Source organism: Heptranchias perlo, chromosome 7 (genome assembly GCF_035084215.1).
Source record: "Heptranchias perlo isolate sHepPer1 chromosome 7, sHepPer1.hap1, whole genome shotgun sequence".
Classification (NCBI taxonomy): Eukaryota; Metazoa; Chordata; class Chondrichthyes; order Hexanchiformes; family Hexanchidae; genus Heptranchias; species Heptranchias perlo.
Genome location: NC_090331.1, coordinates 6,349,603 through 6,367,243, shown reverse-complemented (window position 1 = coordinate 6,367,243; position 17,641 = coordinate 6,349,603). Strand labels below are relative to the sequence as shown.

Here is a 17,641-nt window from a genome sequence, read left to right as displayed (position 1 = left end):
GTCTGGTTAGATATAGGCATGCAGTTTACAGCAGGTTATAGAGTTTTATACCCAAACTAGGATTTAAACGCACACCCACTAGGTTTCTCTGACACTCCCTGAGTGGTCACAGAATAGAAAGGATATTGTATTACCCGGAAAGGAGAGCTGACGCTGGCCAGGCGTTCCGTTCTCTCTCTCTTGACGTCGTCTCCACGTCCCTGACGTAGGGTCTCCCACTTTCGCGATGGTTAGTCTCCGGAGTTTCACACACACACACTGGCACCAAGCCTGCAATTCTTCACTCTTGTTTCCAAGTCTGTCTTTTTCGAATGGTGTTGTCCTTCTCCTGTTGGCTTAGATTTGCTCGAGTGGTCGGTGTCATCCCCTGATTGGCTCTGTTCCAAGGGGTTAGGCAGCATCACCTCATTACTCCTTTTCTAAATAAGGACTGGTGTCTCATCACAGCCCCTTTGTCTCTTAGAAGCGTAACTAATTCAAACCAGTTCCGCCAGCCCAGACCAGTGACTGAACTCCAGGTCACTGCATTTCAAAAGTTACTTTTGCCTGAGTGTTAGCAATTCGGAATAAACTCAGTAGTTTTTTTTGCAGCCCCTGGCCAACACCGTAGAGAAAATGTTTCCACTTGTGGGGGAGACCAAAACTAAGGGTCATAAATATAAGATAGTCACTAATAAATCCAATAGGGAATTCAGGAGAAACTTCTTTACCCAGAGAGTGGTGAGAATGTGGAACTCGCTCCCACAAGGAGTAGTTGAGGTGAATAACAGAGATACATTTAAGGGGAAGCCGGATAAACACATGAGGGAGAATGGAATAGAAGGATATGCTGATAGGGTGAGATGAAGTAGGGAGGGAGGCGGCTCATGTGGAGCATAAACACCAGCATAGACCGGTAGGGCCGAATGGCCTGTTTCTGTGCTGTGCAATCTATGTAATTCTATGTAATTAGTGTCAGTCGTGGCTCAGTGGGCAGCACTCACTGCCTCCAAGTCAAAAGGTCATGGGTTCAAATCCTCACTCCAGACCCTCGAGCACCTAATCCAGGCCAACACTCCCAGTGCTGCACGGTCGGAGGTGCCGTCTTTCAGATGAGACATTAAACCGAGGCCCCGTCTGCCCTCTCAGGTGGACGTAAAGGATCCCACGGCCGCTATATCGAAGAAGGATGGGGGAGTTCTCCCCCGTGTCTTGGGCCAATATTTATCCCTCAATCAGCATCATTAAAAAACAGATTATCTGGTCGTTGTCTCATTGGTGTTTGTGGGATCTTGCTGTGCGCAAATTGGCTGCCGCGTTTCCTACGTTACAGTCTGATACTCTACACTACGCAGTCTGATACTCTACAGTACAGTCTGATACTCTACACTACGCAGTCTGATACTCTACAGTACAGTCTGATACTCTACAATACACACTACACTTTGGGGTGTTGTGCAAGGCACGGTAGAAACGCAAGTTCTCTCTCTCTCAAGTCCTGCCGACCTGTACGTGTCCATCCGATCAGTGCTTCCTCGTTTATGTTCAGCTGCTTCGTATCAAATGTCAAGGCAGTTTAGATTTTTCTAATTCCATCTCCCCCCCCCCACCCCCTCATCGCCCCTTGCTTGGGTCACAGCAGTGGCTGAGATAGCACAGCTCCTCCTGCTCCACCACTTAAACCCAGACACATTCCACCTCCCTTCCCTCATGGGATGCCTAATTCTGATTCAGATAAGGGCCAGCAGGTCTCCGAATTCTTGTACAGGATACGCAGTCACTTGTCCCCTCAGCAACTTTCTATTCATAGACTGGCCAGTCAATGGCTTGTGGCCTCTTTTGCTCCCTACTCTCCCCACCCTCCCCCCCCCCCCGCCCCCCCCCCCACTCTCTGGCCCCCACCCCACCCACCCACCCAGCACTTATCGGTGGTGCCATGTCATGATGGCAGGGGGTATTTTGGGAGTAGAAACAGCTGTCCAAACACTGGCCTCTTCAAACGATGTGCTACAGAGCAGCACGGTGGGGACAGAGAAGATCCTCGGAGAAGCCGAGGGGAACGGGTGGACGCAGGATTTAAAATAAATTTGCTGGTTTTTAGGGGCTGTTTTTGGTGGACCACGATTACACGGCATATCACCGAGATTCAGGCAGAGGAAATAAGCTTCACAGTGGACGGTACAGAGCTCTTCACAGAACAAACGAGCAGCCACCAACCCAACTCCTCCCTTCTCAGCTATTTTATTCAACTGGACGGTAAGTAATAGTATCCGGAATCATTTAATTCATTTATTTTGCACTGTCCAAATTGGCAGCTGTAAAGTGCCTTAAGAGAGTAACAGAATGTGTAATAGGGATATCAAACCGTGCAAACTGGGGTACAGACTGTACTGTAGAGTATCAGACTGTACTGTAGAGTATCAGCCTGCGTATTGTAGAGTATCAGACTGTACTGTAGAGTATCAGACGGTGTAGTGTGTATTGTAGAGTATCAGACTGTACTGTAGAGTATCAGACTGCGTAGTGTGGAGTATCAGACTGTACTGTAGAGTATCAGACGGTGTAGTGTGTATTGTAGAGTATCAGACTGTACTGTAGAGTATCAGACGATGTAGTGTGTATTGTAGAGTATCAGACTGTACTGTAGAGTATCAGCCTGCGTATTGTGGAGTATCAGACTGTACTGTAGAGTATCAGCCTGCGTATTGTAGAGTATCAGACTGTACTGTAGAGTATCAGACGGTGTAGTGTGTATTGTAGAGTATCAGACTGTACTGTAGAGTATCAGACTGCGTAGTGTAGAGTATCAGACTGTACTGTAGAGTATCAGACGGTGTAGTGTGTATTGTAGAGTATCAGACTGTACTGTAGAGTATCAGACTGCGTAGTGTAGAGTAGCAGACTGTTTGTTGTAGAGTATCAGACTGGGTACTGTAGGGTATTCGACTCTGTATAGTAGAGTGTCAGACTGTGTATTGCAGAGTGTCAGGAATCAATCTAGTGAACCTTTATTGCACCGCCCCTGAGGCAAGTATATCCTTCCTTATATAAGGAGACCAAAGCTATACACAGTGCTCCAGGTGAGGTTTCACCAAAGCCCTGTACAATTGTAGTAAGACTTCCTTACTCTTGTACTCCAACCCCCTTGCAATAAAGGCCATCACGCCATTTGCTTTCCTAATTGCTCGCTGTACCTGCAGACTAACTTTTGTGTTTCTTGTACGAGGACACCCAAGTCTCTCTGGACACCAACATTTAATAGTTTCTCACCATTTAAAAAATATTCTGTTTTTCTGTTCTTCCTACCAAAGTGAATAACCTCACATTTCCCCACATTAAACTCCATCTTCCACCTTCTTGCCCACTCACTTAACCTGTCGATATCCCTTTGCAGACTCTCTGTGTCCTCCTCACAGCTTACTTTCCCACCTAGCTTTGTATCATCAGCAAACTTGGATACATTACACTCGGTCCCTTCATCTAAGTCATTAATATAGATTGTAAATATACAGTATATATAGACTGTGTGTTGTAGAGGATCAGACTGTGTATTGTAGAGTATCAGACAGTATTGAAAAGTATCAGACAGTATTGAAAAGTATCAGACTGTGTGTTGTAGAGTAGCAGACTGTTTGTTGCAGAGTATCAGACTGTGTATTGGAGTATCAGAATGTTTATTGCATAGTATCAGACTGGGTATTGTAGAGTATCAGACTCTATGTTGTAGAGTATCAGACTGTGCAATGTAGATTGTCAGACTCTGTATTGCAGAGTGTCAGACTGTGTATTGTAGATTATCAGACTGTGTATTGTAGATTATCAGACTGTGTATTGTAGAGGATCAGACTGCGTATTGCAGAGTATCAGACTGTGTATTGTAGAATATCAGGCTCTGTATTTAGACACGGTATTATGGAGTACCTGACTCTGTATTGTAAAGTATCAGACTGTATATTGCAGATTATCAGACTGTGCATTGTGGAGTATCAGACTGTGCATTACAGATTATCAGACTGTGTGTTGTAGAGTTTCGGACTGTGTATGGTAGAGTATCAGACTGTCTATTGTAGGGTAACAGACTGTGTATGGTAGAGTATCAGACTGAATATTGCAGAGTTTCAGACTGCGAATTTAAAGTATCAGACTGTGTATTGTAGAGTATCAGACTGTTTATTGTAGAGTGTCAGACTGTGCATTGCAGAGGATCAGACTGTCTATTGTAGGGTAACAGACTGTGTGTGGTCGAGTATCAGACTGTGTACTGCAGAGTAGCAGATTGTGTATTGTAGAGCATCAGTCTGTGTTGCAGAGTATCATACTGTGTATTGTATAGTAGTAGAGTGTCATTCTGTGTATTATAATCAGACTGTGTATTGTACTGTATCATACTGTTTGGTGCAGAATGTCAGACTGCATATTGCAGAGTATCAGACTATTTATTGTAGAATCTCAGACCATATATTGTAGAGTATCATACTGTGTATTGTAGAATATCAGACTGTGTATTGCAGATTGTGTATTATAGAGTAACAGACTGTGTATTGTTGAGTATCAGTCTGTATTGTAGAATATCAGTCTGTGTTGTAGAATATCAGACTGTGTATTGCAAAGTATCATACAGGGTGTTGTAGGGTATCATACTGTGTTTTGTAGAGTGTCAGACACTTTATTGTAGAGTATCAGGTTGTATGTTGTAGGTTAGCGGACAGCGTTTTACAGTTTATCAGACTGTGTATTGTAGATTAGCGGGCTGTTTATTGTTGTGTATCAGTCTGTGTTGCAGAGTATTATACTGTGTGTTGTAGAGTATCATATTGTGTATTGTAGAGTGTCATACTGTTTACTGTAGGGTATCATTCTGGGTGTTGTAGAGTGTCAGACTGCCTATTGCATAGTATCAGACTGCGTATTGTAGAGTATCAGACGGTGAATTAAGACTAAGAGATAGTGTGATGTAGAGTATCAAAATCTGTGTTGTCGAATATCAGGCTGTGTTGTAGAGTATCAAACAGTGTTGTAGAGTATCAAACAGTGTTGTAGAGAATCAAACAGTGTTGTAGAGTATCAAACAGTGTTGTAGAGTATCAAACTGTGTTGTAGAGAATCAAACTGTGTTGTAGAGAATCAAACAGTGTGGTAGAGTATCAAACAGTGTTGTAGAGTATCAAACAGTGTTGTAGAGTATCAAACAGTGTTGTAGAAAATCAAACAGTGTTGTAGAGTATCAAACAGTGTTGTAGAAAATCAAACAGTGTTGTAGAGTATCAAACAGTGTTGTAGAAAATCAAACAGTGTTGTAGAGTATCAAACAGTGTTGTAGAAAATCAAACAGTGTTGTAGAGTATCAAACTGTGTTGTAGAGTATCAAACAGTGTTGTAGAGTATCAAACTTTGTTGTAGAGTATCAAACTGTGTTGTAGAGTATCAAACAGTGTTGTAGAGTATCAAACTTTGTTGTAGAGTATCATACAGTGTTGTAGAGAATCAAACAGTGTGGTAGAGTATCAAACAGTGTTGTAGAGTATCAAACAGTGTTGTAGAAAATCAAACAGTGTTGTAGAGTATCAAACTGTGTTGTAGAGTATCAAACAGTGTTGTAGAGTATCAAACTTTGTTGTAGAGTATCAAACTGTGTTGTAGAGTATCAAACAGTGTTGTAGAGTATCAAACTTTGTTGTAGAGTATCATACAGTGTTGTAGAGAATCAAACAGTGTGGTAGAGTATCAAACAGTGTTGTAGAGTATCAAACAGTGTTGTAGAAAATCAAACAGTGTTGTAGAGTATCAAACTGTGTTGTAGAGTATCAAACAGTGTTGTAGAGTATCAAACTTTGTTGTAGAGTATCATACAGTGTTGTAGAGAATCAAACAGTGTGGTAGAGTATCAAACAGTGTTGTAGAGTATCAAACAGTGTTGTAGAGTATCAAACTTTGTTGTAGAGTATCATACAGTGTTGTAGAGAATCAAACAGTGTTGTAGAGTATCAAACAGTGTTGTAGAGAATCAAACAGTGTTGTAGAGTATCAAACTTTGTTGTAGAGTATCAAACAGTGTTGTAGAGTATCAAACTTTGTTGTAGAGTATCAAACAGTGTTGTAGAGAATCAAACAGTGTTGTAGAGTATCAAACAGTGTTGTAGAGTATCAAACAGTGTTGTAGAGAATCAAACAGTGTTGTAGAGTATCAAACAGTGGTATCAAACTGTGTTGTAGAGAATCAAACAGTGTTGTAGAGAATCAAACAGTGTTGTAGAGTATCAAACAGTGTTGTAGAGTATCAAAAAGTGTTGTAGAGTATCAAACAGTGTTGTAGAGTATCAAACTGTGTTGTAGAGTATCAAACTGTGTTGTAGAGTATCAAACAGTGTTGTAGAGAATCAAACAGTGTTGTAGAGTATCAAACAGTGTTGTAGAGTATCAAAAAGTGTTGTAGAGTATCAAACTGTGTTGTAGAGTATCAAACTGTGTTGTAGAGTATCAAACAGTGTTGTAGAGAATCAAACAGTGTTGTAGAGTATCAAAAAGTGTTGTAGAGTATCAAACAGTGTGGTAGAATATCAAACTGTGTTGTAAAGTATCAAAAAGTGTTGTAGAGTATCAAACAGTGTGGTAGAGTATCAAACTGTGTTGTAGAGTATCAAACAGTGTTGTAGAGTATCAAACAGTGTTGTAGAGTATCAAACTGTGTTGTAGAGTATCAGACTATGTTGTAGAGTATCAGACTATGTTGTAGAGTATCAGACTATGTTGTAGAGTATCAAACTGTGTTGATGAGAATCAGACTGTGTTGTAGATTATTAGACGGCATTGTAGAGTATCAGACTGTGTATTGTAGAGTGTCAGACTGTGTATTGTAGAGTGTCAGACTGTGTATTGTAGAGTGTCAGACTGTGTATTGTAGAGTGTCAGACTGTGTATTGTAGAGTGTCAGACTGTGTATTGTAGAGTATCAGACACTTTATTGTCGAGTATCTGATTATATGTTGCAGGCTATCAGACAGTGTGTTGCAGAGTATCAGACTGTGTATTGTAGAGTGTCATACAGTGTATCGTGGAGTGTCATACTGTGTATCATGGAATATCAGATTGTGTATTGTAGCATATCATACTGGGTGTTGTAGAGTGTCAGACTGCGTATTGTAGAGTATCAGGCTGTGTATTGGTGAGTATCAGAATGTGTATTGCATAGTATCAGACTGGATATTGTAGAGTGTCAGACTCTGTATTGCAGAGTATCAGACTGTGTATTGTAGATTATCAGACTGTATTGCAGAGTATCAGACTGTGTATTGCAGAGTATCAGACTGTGCATTGTAGAGTATCAGGCTCTGTATTCAGATGCTGTATTATGGAGTACCTGACTCTGTATTGTAAAGTGTCAGACTGCATATTGCAAAGAATCAGACTGTGTATTGTAGAGTAACAGACTGTGTATTGCACAGTATCAGACTGCATATTGCAGATTATCAGACTGTGTGTTGTAGAGTTTCGGACTGTGTATTGTAGAGTATCAGACTGAATATTACAGAGTTTCAGACTGCGAATTAAAGTATCTGTCTGTGTATTGTAGAGTATCAGACTCTGTGTTGTAGAGTATCAGACTGTGTTGTAGATTAACAGACTATATTCTAGAGTATCAGACTGTGTATTGTAAAGTATCAAATTGTGTATTGTAGAATAGCAGACTGTATTGCAGAGAATCAGACTGCGAATTGTAGAGAATCAGACTGTGTATTGTAGAGTATCAGACTGCGTAGAGTAGAGTGGCAGATTGTGTATTGTAGAGTATCAGTCTGTGTTGCAGAGTATCATACTGTGTATTGTAGAGTATCAGTCTGTGGTATTGAAATCAGACTGTGTATTGTAGAGTATCATACTGGTTGGTGTAGAATGTCAGACTGCATATTGCAGAGTATCAGACTGCATATTACAGATTATCCAACTGTGTATTGTAGAGTATCAGACTGTTTATTGTAGAGTGTCAGACTGTGCATTGCAGAGGATCAGACTGTCTATTGTAGGGTAACAGACTGTGTGTGGTCGAGTATCAGACTGTGTACTGCAGAGTAGCAGATTGTGTATTGTAGAGCATCAGTCTGTGTTGCAGAGTATCATACTGTGTATTGTATAGTAGTAGAGTGTCATTCTGTGTATTATAATCAGACTGTGTATTGTACTGTATCATACTGTTTGGTGTAGAATGTCAGACTGCATATTGCAGAGTATCAGACTATTTATTGTAGAATCTCAGACCATATATTGTAGAGTATCATACTGTGTATTGTAGAATATCAGACTGTGTATTGCAGATTGTGTATTATAGAGTAACAGATTGTGTATTGTTGAGTATCAGACTGCATGTTGTAGAGTATCAGTCTGTGTTGCAGAGGTTATCAGACTGTGTATTGTAGGGTATCAGACTGTGTATTGCAGAATATCAGACTGTGTATTGTAGAATATCAGACTGTGTATTGTAGATTAGCGGGCTGTTTATTGTTGTGTATCAGTCTGTGTTGCAGAGTATTATACTGTGTGTTGTAGAGTATCATATTGTGTATTGTAGAGTGTCATACTGTTTACTGTAGGGTATCATTCTGGGTGTTGTAGAGTGTCAGACTGCCTATTGCATAGTATCAGACTGCGTATTGTAGAGTATCAGACGGTGAATTAAGACTAAGAGATAGTGTGTTGTAGAGTATCAAAATTTGTGTTGTCGAATATCAGGCTGTGTTGTAGAGTATCAAACAGTGTTGTAGAGTATCAAACTGTGTTGTAGAGTATCAAACAGTGTTGTAGAGTATCAAACTGTGTTGTAGAGTATCAAACAGTGTTGTAGAGTATCAAACTTTGTTGTAGAGTATCAAACTTTGTTGTAGAGATTCAGACAGTGTTGTAGAGTATCAAACAGTGTTGTAGAGAATCAAACAGTGTGGTAGAGTATCAAACTGTGTTGTAGAGTATCAAACAGTGTTGTAGAGTATCAAGCAGTGTTGTAGAGTATCGAACTGTGTTGTAGAGTATCAAACAGTGTTGTAGAGAATCAAACAGTGTTGTAGAGTATCAAACTGTGTTGTAGAGTATCAAACAGTGTTGTAGAGTATCAAACAGTGTTGTAGAGTATCAAGCAGTGTTGTAGAGTATCGAACTGTGTTGTAGAGTAACAAGCAGTGTTGTAGAGTATCAAACAGTGTGGTAGAGTATCAAACTGTGTTGTAGAGTATCAAACAGTGTTGTAGAGTATCAAACTGTGTTGTAGAGTATCAAACAGTGTGGTAGAGTATCAAACTGTGTTGTAGAGTATCAAACAGTGTTGTAGAGTATCAAACTGTGTTGTAGAGTATCAAACAGTGTTGTAGAGTATCAAACTTTGTTGTAGAGTATCAAAAAGTGTTGTAGAGTATCAAAAAGTGTTGTAGAGTATCAAACAGTGTGGTAGAATATCAAACTGTGTTGTAAAGTATCAAAAAGTGTTGTAGAGTATCAGACTATGTTGTAGAGTATCAAACTGTGTTGATGAGAATCAGACTGTGTTGTAGATTATTAGACGGCATTGTAGAGTATCAGACTGTGTATTGTAGAGTGTCAGACTGTGCATTGTAGAGTATCAGACACTTTATTGTCGAGTATCTGATTATATGTTGCAGGCTATCAGACAGTGTGTTGCAGAGTATCAGACTGTGTATTGTAGAGTGTCATACAGTATATCGTGGAGTGTCATACTGTGTATCATGGAATATCAGATTGTGTATTGTAGCATATCATACTGGGTGTTGTAGAGTGTCAGACTGCGTATTGTAGAGTATCAGGCTGTGTATTGGTGAGTATCAGAATGTGTATTGCATATTATCAGACTGGATATTGTAGAGTATCAGACTGTGTTGTGGAGTATCAGACTGTGCAATGTCGAGTGTCAGACTCTGTATTGCAGAGTATCAGACTGTGTATTGTAGATTATCAGACTGTATTGCAGAGTATCAGACTGTGTATTGCAGAGTATCAGACTGTGCATTGTAGAGTATCAGGCTCTGTATTCAGATGCTGTATTATGGAGTACCTGACTCTGTATTGTAAAGTGTCAGACTGCATATTGCAAAGAATCAGACTGTGTATTGTAGAGTAACAGACTGTGTATTGCACAGTATCAGACTGCATATTGCAGATTATCAGACTGTGTGTTGTAGAGTTTCGGACTGTGTATTGTAGAGTATCAGACTGAATATTACAGAGTTTCAGACTGCGAATTAAAGTATCTGACTGTGTATTGTAGAGTATCAGACTCTGTGTTGTAGAGTATCAGACTGTGTTGTAGAGTATCAGACTGTGTTGTAGAGTATCAGACTGTGTTGTAGAGTATCAGACTGTGTTGTAGAGTATCAGATTGTGTTGTAGATTAACAGACTATATTCTAGAGTATCAGACTGTGTATTGTAAAGTATCAAATTGTGTATTGTAGAATAGCAGACTGTATTGCAGAGAATCAGACTGTGAATTGTAGAGAATCAGACTGTGTATTGCAGAGTATCAGACTGCATAGAGTAGAGTGGCAGATTGTGTATTGTAGAGTATCAGTCTGTGTTGCAGAGTATCATACTGTGTATTGTAGAGTATCAGTCTGTGTTGCAGAGTATCATACGGTGTATTGTAGAGTCTCATTCTGTGGTATTGAAATCAGACTGTGTATTGTAGAGTATCATACTGGTTGGTGTAGAATGTCAGACTGCATATTGCAGAGTATCAGACTGCATATTACAGATTATCCAACTGTGTATTGTAGAGTATCAGACTGTTTATTGTAGAGTGTCAGACTGTGCATTGCAGAGGATCAGACTGTCTATTGTAGGGTAACAGACTGTGTGTGGTCGAGTATCAGACTGTGTACTGCAGAGTAGCAGATTGTGTATTGTAGAGCATCAGTCTGTGTTGCAGAGTATCATACTGTGTATTGTATAGTAGTAGAGTGTCATTCTGTGTATTATAATCAGACTGTGTATTGTACTGTATCATACTGTTTGGTGTAGAATGTCAGACTGCATATTGCAGAGTATCAGACTATTTATTGTAGAATCTCAGACCATATATTGTAGAGTATCATACTGTGTATTGTAGAATATCAGACTGTGTATTGCAGATTGTGTATTATAGAGTAACAGATTGTGTATTGTTGAGTATCAGACTGCATATTGTAGAGTATCAGTCTGTGTTGCAGAGGTTATCAGACTGTGTATTGTAGGGTATCAGACTGTGTATTGCAGAATATCAGACTGTGTATTGTAGAATATCAGACTGTGTATTGTAGACTGTCAGACTGTATATTGTAGAGTATCATACAGGGTGTTGTAGGGTATCATACTGTGTTTTGTAGAGTGTCAGACAGTTTATTGTAGAGTATCAGGTTGTATGTTGTAGGTTAGCGGACAGCGTTTTACAGTTTATCAGACTGTGTATTGTAGAGTATCAGACTGTGTATTGTAGATTAACGGGCTGTTTATTGTTGTGTATCAGTCTGTGTTGCAGAGTATTATACTGTGTGTTGTAGAGTATCATATTGTGTATTGTAGAGTGTCATACTGTTTACTGTAGGGTATCATTCTGGGTGTTGTAGAGTGTCAGACTGCCTATTGCATAGTATCAGACTGCGTATTGTAGAGTATCAGACGGTGAATTAAGACTAAGAGATAGTGTGTTGTAGAGTATCAAAATCTGTGTTGTCGAATATCAGGCTGTGTTGTAGAGTATCAAACAGTGTTGTAGAGTATCAAACTGTGTTGTAGAGTATCAAACTGTGTTGTAGAGTATCAAACAGTGTTGTAGAGTATCAAACTTTGTTGTAGAGTATCAGACAGTGTTGTAGAGTATCAAACAGTGTTGTAGAGAATCAAACAGTGTTGTAGAGTATCAAACTTTGTTGTAGAGTATCAAACAGTGTTGTAGAGAATCAAACAGTGTTGTAGAAAATCAAACTGTGTTGTAGAGTATCAAACAGTGTTGTAGAAAATCAAACAGTGTTGTAGAGTATCAGACAGTGTTGTAGAGTATCAGACAGTGTTGTAGAGTATCAGACAGTGTTGTAGAGTATCAAACAGTGTTGTAGAGAATCAAACTTTGTTGTAGAGTATCAAACAGTGTTGTAGAGAATCAAACAGTGTTGTAGAAAATCGAACTGTGTTGTAGAGTAACAAGCAGTGTTGTAGAGTATCAAACAGTGTGGTAGAGTATCAAACTGTGTTGTAGAGTATCAAACAGTGTTGTAGAGTATCAAAAAGTGTTGTAGAGTATCAGACTATGTTGTAGAGAATCAAACAGTGTTGATGAGAATCAGACTGTGTTGTAGATTATCAGACGGCATTGTAGAGTATCAGACTGTGTATTGTAGAGTATCAGACTGTGTATTGTAGAGTGTCAGACTGTGTTGATGAGAATCAGACTGTGTTGTAGAGTATCAGACTGTGCATTGTAGAGTATCAGACTGTGTATTGTAGAGTATCAGACTGTGTATTGTAGAGTATCAGACTGCATGTAGTAGAGTATCAGTCTGTATTGTAGAATATCAGACTGTGTATTGTAGAATATCAGACTGTGTATTGTAGAGTATCATACAGGGTGTTGTAGGGTATCATACTGTGTTTTGTAGAGTGTCAGACAGTTTATTGTAGAGTATCAGGTTGTATGTTGTAGGTTAGCGGACAGCGTTTTACAGTTTATCAGACTGTGTATTGTAGAGTATCAGACTGTGTATTGTAGATTAGCGGGCTGTTTATTGTTGTGTATCAGTCTGTGTTGCAGAGTATTATACTGTGTGTTGTAGAGTATCATATTGTGTATTGTAGAGTGTCATACTGTTTACTGTAGGGTATCATTCTGGGTGTTGTAGAGTGTCAGACTGCCTATTGCATAGTATCAGACTGCGTATTGTAGAGTATCAGACGGTGAATTAAGACTAAGAGATAGTGTGTTGTAGAGTATCAAAATCTGTGTTGTCGAATATCAGGCTGTGTTGTAGAGTATCAAACAGTGTTGTAGAGTATCAAACAGTGTTGTAGAGTATCAAACTTTGTTGTAGAGTATCAGACAGTGTTGTAGAGTATCAAACAGTGTTGTAGAGAATCAAACAGTGTTGTAGAGTATCAAACTTTGTTGTAGAGTATCAAACAGTGTTGTAGAGAATCAAACAGTGTTGTAGAAAATCAAACTGTGTTGTAGAGTATCAAACAGTGTTGTAGAAAATCAAACAGTGTTGTAGAGAATCAAACTTTGTTGTAGAGTATCAGACAGTGTTGTAGAGTATCAAACAGCGTTGTAGAGAATCAAACAGTGTTGTAGAGTATCAAACTTTGTTGTAGAGTATCAAACAGTGTTGTAGAGAATCAAACAGTGTTGTAGAAAATCGAACTGTGTTGTAGAGTAACAAGCAGTGTTGTAGAGTATCAAACTGTGTTGTAGAGTATCAAACAGTGTTGTAGAGTATCAAACAGTGTTGTAGAGTATCAAAAAGTGTTGTAGAGTATCAGACTATGTTGTAGAGAATCAAACAGTGTTGATGAGAATCAGACTGTGTTGTAGATTATCAGACGGCATTGTAGAGTATCAGACTGTGCATTGTAGAGTATCAGACTGTGTATTGTAGAGTATCAGACTGTGTATTGTAGAGTATCAGACTGTGTATTGTAGAGTGTCAGACTGTGTTGATGAGAATCAGACTGTGTTGTAGAGTATCAGACTGTGCATTGTAGAGTATCAGACTGTGTATTGTAGAGTATCAGACTGTGTATTGTAGAGTATCAGACTGTGTATTGTAGAGTGTCAGACTGTGCATTGTAGAGTATCAGACACTTTATTGTCGAGTATCTGATTATATGTTGCAGGCTATCAGACAGTGTGTTGCAGAGTATCAGACTGTGTATTGTAGAGTGTCATACAGTGTATCGTGGAGTGTCATACTGTGTATCATGGAATATCAGGTTGTGTATTGTAGCATATCATACTGGGTGTTGTAGAGTGTCAGACTGCGTATTGTAGAGTATCAGGCTGTGTATTATATAGTATCAGACAGCATATTGCAAAGTATAAAATTGCATATTGCAGAGTATCAGACCGCGAATTTCAAAGTATCAGACTGCGTATTGTACAGTATCAAACTGTGTTGATGAGAATCAGACTGTGTTGTAGGTTATCAGACTGTATTGCAGAGTATCAGACTGTGTATTGCAGAGTATCATACTGTGTATTGTAAAATATCAGACTGTGTATTGTAGAGTAGCAGACCGCGTACTGTAGTGTAGCACACTGTCTATTGTAGAGCATCAGTCTGTGTTGCAGAGTCTCAGACTGTGTATTGTAGGGTATCATACTGGGTGTTCTAGAGTGTCAGACTGCATATTGCAGAGTATCAGACTTCGTATTGCAGAGTATCAGACTCTGTATTGTGGAGTAACAGACTATGTATTAGAATATAAGAAATAGGAGCAGGAGTAGGCCATACGGCCCCTCGAGCCTGCTCCGCCATTCAATCAGATCATGGCTGATCTTCGACCTCAACTCCACTTTCCTGCCCGATCCCCATATCTCTTGATTCCCCGAGAGTCCAAAAATCTATCGATCTCAGTCTTGAATATATTCAACGACTCAGCATCCACAGCCCTCTGGGGTAGAGAATTCCAAAAATTCACAACCCTCTGAGTGAAGAAATTCCTCCTCATCTCAGTCTTAAATGGCCGACCCCTTATCCTGAGACTATATCCCCTAGTTCGAGACTCTCCAGCCAGTGGAAACAATCTCTCAGTATCTGCCCTGTCAAGCCCCCTCAAAATCTTACATGTTTCAGTGAGATCACCTCTCATTCTTCTAAACTCCAGAGAGTATAGGCCCATTCTACTCAATCTCTCCTCATAGGACAACCCTCTCATCCCAGGAAAAACATTATTGTGGAGTATCAGACTCTGTATTGTGGAGTATCAGACTGCGTACTGCAGAGTATCAGACTGCGTACTGCAGAGTATCAGACTGCGTACTGCAGAGTATCAGACTGCGTACTGCAGAGTATCAGACTGTGTATTGCAGAGTATCAGACTGTGTATTGCAAAGTATCAGACTGTGCATTTTAGAGTATCAGACTGTGTATTGCAGAGTATCAGACTGTGTATTGTAGATTAGCAGACTGTTTATTGTAGTGTATCAGTCTGTGTTGCAGAGTATCATACTGTGTATTTTAAAGTATCATACTGTGAATTGTGGAGTATCATACTGTGTTTTGCAGAGTGTCAGACTGTATTGCAGAGTGTTAGACTGTGTATTGCAGTGTTAGACTGTGTATTGCAGAGTGTCAGACTGTGTATTATAGAGTGTATCACTGTGTATGAGAACATAAGAGCACAGCCTCTTTGCATCCTCCTTATAGCTTACTTTCCCACCTAGCTTTGTATTGTTAGCCAACTTGGATACATTACACTCGGCCCCTTCATTTGAGTCATTAATATATATTGTAAATAGCTGAGGCCCAAGCACTGATCCTTGCGGCACCCCACTAGTTACAGCCTGCCAACCTGAGAATGACCCGTTTATCCCTACACTCTGTTTTCTGTCCGTTAATCAATCCTCTATCCATGCTAATATATTGCCCCCAACCCCATGAGCCATTACCTTGTGTGACAACCTTTTAGGTGGCACCTTAATTGAATGCCTTCTGAAAATCCAAATATACTACATCCACTGGTTCCCCTTTATCTACCCTGCTGGTTACATCCTCAAAAAACTCTAGTAAATTTATCAAACACGATTTCCCTTTCATAAAACCGTGTTGACTCTGACCAATCATATTATGATTTTCTAAGAGCTCTGTTAATTCGCCCTTAATAAAAGATTCTGGCATTTTCCCTACTATTGATGTCAGGCTAACTGGCCTGTAGTTCCCTGTTTTCTCTGTCCCTCCTTTCTTGAATAGGGCTCACATTTGCTACCTACCAATCCACGGGGACCGTTCCAGAATCTAGGGAATTCTGGAAGATCATAACCAATGCATCCACTGTCTCTGCAGCCACCTCTTTTGATACCCTAGGATGTGGGCCATCAGGTCGAGGGGATTTGTTGGCTTTTAGTCCCATTCATTTCTCCAGTACTTTTTCTTTACTAATATTAATTACTTTAGGTTCCTCACTCTCATTACACCCCAGGTTCCCCACTATTTCTGGTATGTTTTTTGTACTGTGAAGACAGACACAAAATCTTTGTTTAATGTCTCTGCCATTTCCTTATTCCCCATTATAATTTCTCCTGTCTCAGCCTCTAAGGGACCCACGTTTACTTTTGCTACTCTCTTCCTTTTTACATACTTGTAGAAGCTCTTATGATCTGATTTTATGTCAGACTGTGTGTTGTAGAGTATCAGACCGCGTTGTAGAGTATCAGACTGTGTATTGACGAGTATCAGACTGTGTGGTATAGAGTATCAGACCGTGTTGCAGAGTATCAGACTGCGTATTGCAGAGTATCAGACTGTATACTGTAGAGTGTCAGACTGTGTATTGCAGAGTATCAGACTGCATTTTGCAGAGTATCAGACAGTGTGGTATAGAGTGTCAGACTGTGTATTGCAGAGTGTCGGACTGTATATTGTAGAGTGTCAGACTATATATTGTAGAGTGTCAGACTGTGTATTGCAGAGTATCAGACTGCGTATTGCAGCATGACAGACTGTGTATTGTAGTGTCAGACTGTGTATTGTAGTGTCAGACTGTGTATTGCAGAGTATCAGACTGTGTATTGCAGCGTGTCAGACTGTGTATTGTAGAGTAAGAGACTGTGGGGGGAGAATTGGACAGGGCCTGTTTTTGGGCGGGAGCAGCACGATTGCTATTACCCCACGCCCAATGGTCCCTGCGCAGGCAGGACGAGATTTTCATCAGGCCTGAGGACTTACCTGCAATCTGCGTTGGAAATCAGCGTTGAACGAGCATTCCATGCAATTCGCACTTTCCACCAGCAGGGGGAGCTCCAATCTCTTAAAGGCAGGCTGGCTGGTAGAAATCTCTTAAAGGTAGCTGGTACCTGTTACTTACTGAATATAACAGCCTGCTGTCTGCATGGAGTCTGAACGAAGATCAGACATTGCAAACGTAAAGCACAGATGCAGGTCCCATCCCTATGTTTACATACTGATGAGCTATGTTAAAACATTGAATAAAGTTTGTGCACCACAAAATCCCACATCCACCAATCTGCTCGCCAGACCTCACCAATCTGCTGATCTGAGAGTCCGTACAGCAAGGTTCTCTGCTGATGCACCAGAGGCTATGGTGCAAGAGGTGGACAGAAGGAGGGGCATCCTATATCCACGGGGGAGTGGGGGGGGGTGAGCAAGAGGCCCTCCAGATATACACCCAAAAGGCAGTGGGAGGCAGTAGGGGACGAAGTCAATGCCAGGTGCACAGCATCATGAACATGAATACAGTGCAGGAAGAAGTTCAATGCTTTGACATGAGTGGTCAAGGTGAGTGAGGTCAACTGTTAAGTGGCGTCTCCTACCAACTGCACCACTGGCCGCATCCACTGCTCCCCGCACTAAACCCCCCATCACCCACCTACCAACAAACTCTTTCCATCAGAACTCAACTCTTCAAATCAGATGCTTCCTCTCACCCTCACACATTGCTACTGTTGCAAGCCGCTG

The 17,641-nt window shown here is 40.3% G+C and overlaps 1 protein-coding gene across 5 annotated transcripts in view; it reads left to right on the top strand.

Annotated features, from left to right (window-relative positions):
• Nucleotides 1-1,911: 1,911 nt before the first annotated feature.
• The window catches only part of LOC137323481 (obscurin-like protein 1), a 270,089-nt gene continuing 254,359 nt past the window's right edge, over nt 1,912-17,641 (top strand). For all 5 annotated transcript variants that reach the window (XM_067986989.1, XM_067986986.1, XM_067986987.1 and 2 more), the window contains exon 1: nt 1,912-2,235. The gene's annotated coding sequence lies outside the window, so the exon portion shown is untranslated. The remainder of the gene's footprint in view (nt 2,236-17,641) is intronic.